The following is a 4,923-nucleotide window of genomic DNA, read 5'->3' as shown; positions in this document are numbered from 1 at the left end:
CCCGTCTTTTGGTGTTGCCTGACAGCTTCTCGGTTTTCCTTATTCATTTGACATATTTTCTACATAAAAAATGAATATAAGTATTTACATATGGTACAGTAGATGTGAATGCAAAAACTATTGTTGGTCGCACATCTTGTTACAAACCTTGTTTCTTTCATCAGACCATTTATTGACAAGGCTAGTCCAATTCTCATGAGTAATGTTGGGTGGCTTATTTGATAATGCTTCCTGACAGAATATGTGAATCAATCTTTGAGTCAATTATTTGTGATACTTATAGTGCAGAATGACATACAAATGATACAAGCAAGGCAAAATTAAAGTCAGTCAATCGACAGTGTACATATTATTTAAGATGTACGTCTGCATGATTACCATTGCTTTGGACTTAGCAAGAGCGACCTCCTCTTCATCTCTCAAATCCTCTTCCTCTACATAGGCCTCCTCTTCAGCATCTCGGTCATACTCTGAGTCACTGCAATCATCAGCACCTTGTGCCTTTTGTGTCAGTTGCGCATTAGGAGCACTGGAGTATACAAGGCTACGAGCTATGCTTTGTATGTCTTTAAGAGACTCCTGCTCCGCAGCCTTGCGTTCCGCAATCCTTGCATTCCTTTCCTTCAAATATGCCTCACCCTTGCGTTTCTGTTCCGCAAGATATTCCCTGCTATGCATATCACTCTCCAGAACTGGTGGCATGATTTTAGTAACTGAAGCTGGAAAAGATGACAGAGAGTGAACTTAATGAATTGCCGAAAGATCTACCAGCCTACATTATCAACACTAGATGACTGAAATCTGCTTAAACTTGTTTGGAGGAGTACTTGTAACGTACATGATTGCATTAACTTATCTCTTGAAACTTGGCTTTCATTGCTAGTAGACAAAAAAGGCTAGATTGTGTAAAATAGTTATAAACAAGTAGCTCTGCTATTAAGTAGTTCATGTGTTCCTTAATACTCAAACTTGGAATTGATGCTTGTCATTTGAGATGGCCAGGGCAATATTTTAACAGGTGCAACCGGAGCGGTTGAGCAGGGCCTCAAAAATTGGAGGGCTCACGACCTTTTAGGTAATTAAGATGTTAATTAAATAGAGAATTAATTAGAGTAAACAATGATGGAAATATCGCACCCAAAGGCCCAAGCCACCTCGTACTTCTCTCTCCAATCCCAATCCATCAAAATTACTCCCAGCGACCCCCTCTTCTCTCTCTCACTCTCTATCTCTAAATGCATTGCTACTATTCCAAAAAAGAAAACAATCTCAAGGCCCAAATTAAATTACTCTAGCAGATCATGGTCATGTACACTAGCAATCACCCACTGGAGCTTTACGTGCAGTCTTTTATGATCTACAACTACAATGCTACTCTGAAGGTTGTGGGAGTTCTCAGCACCCTATTCTTTTATTACTACTCGTGTTTATAAGTACACTACTACATCCAGTTTTTTGTTCTTTCTTGAATTTGTGCATCTGGTGCTGAATTCTACATGAAAATTATAGTGTTGCAGTGATTAACAAACTATACTCCAACGTCGGGGCTTAAATTTTGATTTGCACAGGGCCTGTGATTTTCTATGTACGGTCCTGGAGATGGCAAAGACATTACTGTATGATGCTTTTGAGGGTTGCAGAACAGATCGAAGTAAACAACTTACTTGGAAATATGGAGCATCCAGAATTCAGTTAAACAAGAACAACTGCAGACTCGGCCTTTATTCAGTTTCGAACAAGTGCAGACTCGGTCCTTATTCTGTTTTGAACAAGAACAAGTGCAGAATCAATCTTTATTCAGTTTTGAACAAGAACAAGTGCAGACCCAGTCTTTATCAAGAATTCGAAATAAATAACATACACCGTGAACTCCATATGGTAATATATTGTATCAAGAACAAGTGCAGACATTAAGTTTTGACCATCCTAGGTAAGGACGATTTATGGGGTAGCAGAACCACAAACAAGGAAGCCACATGGTCGCTGAATTACAGGAAATCTCACGACAACTGAGTAAAAATCGAGTAAAACTTACAGAGCTACGGGATTTGCCACATGGTCGTTGTATTCAGAGATGTACACGACCGCGTGCGCTTTTCTCCCCCATATCCCTTCCATGGTGATCCCTAACGTCTAGAGCTTGCGGGATAAGGAGGGCGGGATGAGTAAATTACCGTCAGCCGACGCTGGTCGCTGCAATCTGTGGGGAAAGAGAGACGGGTGGGGAGGCCTCCTCCAATCCGTTGTCGCTGGTTGATGTAGTGGATCTGAGCTCGGCCGGTCGGGCGGCCTCCTCCAATCCGCCGTCGCCGGTCGCTGTGAGCAGGGGGGATAGAGCGGAGTGCTCGTGGGGATGGTTGTGTGGTGGATTCAAGGTCGGCCGGCGGGCGGCCACCCCCAATCTGCCGGCCCTGATCGCCGCAGTCGTGGGATATAAGAGAGTCGATTGAATCTGGCGAAAAAATGCCGGGGTGGGCGGTGGCCTTTAGCGGTGCCTCTTCCCGGGCGAAATAGAAGGAGAAAGTTTGGCTGGGCCTTTGACGGGTGGGGACAGGATGCGGGAAAAAGAAAGAGAAACGGAGGGGAAAGAGTTTTTCTGGTGTGCAGATTGTTTTATTTTTCATAATTTAATTTCCACATAATGGTATGCAATTCATTTAATACGAAATAAGTAGCAAATGATTATTAAAAAAAGTAAACCTTGCATAGACATTATGATGTGGTATTTTCCATGTACTCTTTTCTAGAGAATTGTAAATATATATGGCGAAAGTTGTACATGTTAGATAACGTATAGAGGTGTCTTAAATATGTGATCTTGGAATAAAACAAAATGCAAACGAGTGAACTTTTGTACTACTCCCTCCGTCTGAAAATAATTGTCGGAGGAATGGATGTATATAGATATATTTTAATTTTAGATACATCTATTTTTATCTTTTCCGACAAGTATTTTGGGACAGAAAGGAGTACTTGTGTAAATAAAATTGGTAACGTCAGATGATGGTTTTCAACGATGATTGTTTAGAGTCTGAATCTACTCATCCGCGTAGTCCCCAACCTCTAGTGTAAGCGATCTAGGATGTATAAAGCCCTTTTTTAGATGTATAAAACTCCTCTTTTATCAAGAGCACTCGTTGGTAGTGGCATGCAACTAGACATGAGGTCGTCCAATCATTGTACCCAACTTTTTTCATTCGACACAAACACACAAATGAATCTGTCCTAGAATTGGGCCTACCGTTCCTATAATTGTCCATGATATACACATTTTTCTGCCAACTACTACCTACCATTTTTATTTTTGAGATCGAACCAAACAACCGCAATGTCATACACATCACCTCACGAACAATCGTAATAACCTTATTTTCCATGCCATTGACTATTTATGAGATACAACAAAATAATTCCATCGCTAGATAAAATGTGACTAAACAATGGGGGGGTCCCATTGTCAACATTGACGTGTGGGTCCTACCATTCAATAAGATGTGAAGCATCTATGATGGGTCCCACTTCTGGACGTCACATGACAAAAAATGAGCATCATACATTCGTAATATTCTGTGACTTTAATAGGTTTGTCATCAAAATTACCAAATCGTCATAGAAATTGGCGGACTGGTGGCACTCAACCATTGAGGCGATTTTGTGACGTTAACCATCACTGATTCATGGTGATCAGTGACGCCACCTATAAAACATCACACATTGGGTATCTGTGTGACGTTATTCACCATTGTCACGAGGATTTTCGTCACAGTATCTCAATTTTCTTGTATGCTAGCTCATGATGCCACTGTTGGAGAATGTTGCAGAAAATAAAAAAAATTCTACGGTTTCACCAAGATCAATCTATGAGTTCATCTAGCAATGAGAGAGAGGAGTACATCTACATACCCTTGTAGATCGAGCGGAAGCGTTCAAGAGAACGGGTTTGAGGGAGTCGTACTCGTCGTGATCCAAATCACCGGAGATCCTAGCGCCGAACGGACGGCACCTCCGCATTCAACACACGTACGGTCAGGGAGACATCTCCTCCTTCTTGATCCAGCAAGGGGGAAGGAGAGGTTGATGAAGATCCAGCAGCACGACGGCGTGGTGGTGGATGCAGCAGCGATCTCGGCAGGGCTTCGCCAAGCGTCTACGAGAGGGAGAGGTGTAGCAAGGGGAGAGGGAGGCGCCAAGAGCATGGGTGCGGCTGCCCTCCCTCCCCCCTCTTTATATAGGCACCCTAGGGGGGGCGCCGGCCCCAGGAGATGGGATCTCCTAGGGGGGCGGCGGCCAAGGGGGTGGCTTGCCCCCCAAGGCAAGTGGAGGCGCCCCCACCCCTAGGGTTTCCCAACCCTAGGCGCAGGGGGGCCCAAGGGGGGCACACCAGCCCACCAGGGGTTGGTTCCCCTCCCACTTCAGCCCATGGGGCCCTCCGGGATAGGTGGCCCCATCCGATGGACCCCCGGGACCCTTCCGGTGGTCCCGGCACAATACCGGTAACCCCCAAAACTTTCCCGATGGCCGAAACTTCACTTCCCATATATAATTCTTTACCTCCGGACCATTCTAGAACTCCTCGTGACGTTCGAGATCTCATCCGGGACTCCGAACAACTTTCGGTTTACTGCATACTCATATCTCTACAACCCTAGCATCATCGAACCTTAAGTGTGTAGACCCTACGGGTTCAGGAGACATAAAGACATGACCGAGACGCCTTTCCGGTCAATAACCAACAGCGGGATCTGGATACCCATGTTGGCTCCCACATGCTCCTTGATGATCTCATCGGATGAACCACGATGTCGAGGACTCAAGTAATCCCGTATACAATTCCCTTTGTCAATCGGTACGTTACATGCCCGAGATTCGATCGTCGGTATCCCAATACCTCGTTTAATCTCGTTACCAGCAAGTCACTTTACT

The 4,923-nt window shown here is 44.4% G+C and overlaps 1 long non-coding RNA gene across 1 annotated transcript; it reads right to left on the bottom strand.

The window, feature by feature from the left end:
* Positions 1–135: 135 nt before the first annotated feature.
* LOC119294121 lies at positions 136–2,466 on the bottom strand. The gene is made up of 4 exons (XR_005143343.1): positions 2,175–2,466; positions 1,665–1,759; positions 379–719; positions 136–231 (listed from the first exon to the last, which is right to left on the bottom strand). It is a non-coding gene; the product is annotated as an uncharacterized LOC119294121 (long non-coding RNA).
* Positions 2,467–4,923: the final 2,457 nt, after the last annotated feature.

Source organism: Triticum dicoccoides, chromosome 4B (assembly GCF_002162155.2).
Source record: "Triticum dicoccoides isolate Atlit2015 ecotype Zavitan chromosome 4B, WEW_v2.0, whole genome shotgun sequence".
NCBI classification, from domain to species: domain Eukaryota; kingdom Viridiplantae; phylum Streptophyta; class Magnoliopsida; order Poales; family Poaceae; genus Triticum; species Triticum dicoccoides.
Note: the sequence above shows the minus strand (reverse complement) of the source record. Positions and strands in the feature narration are given on the sequence as shown.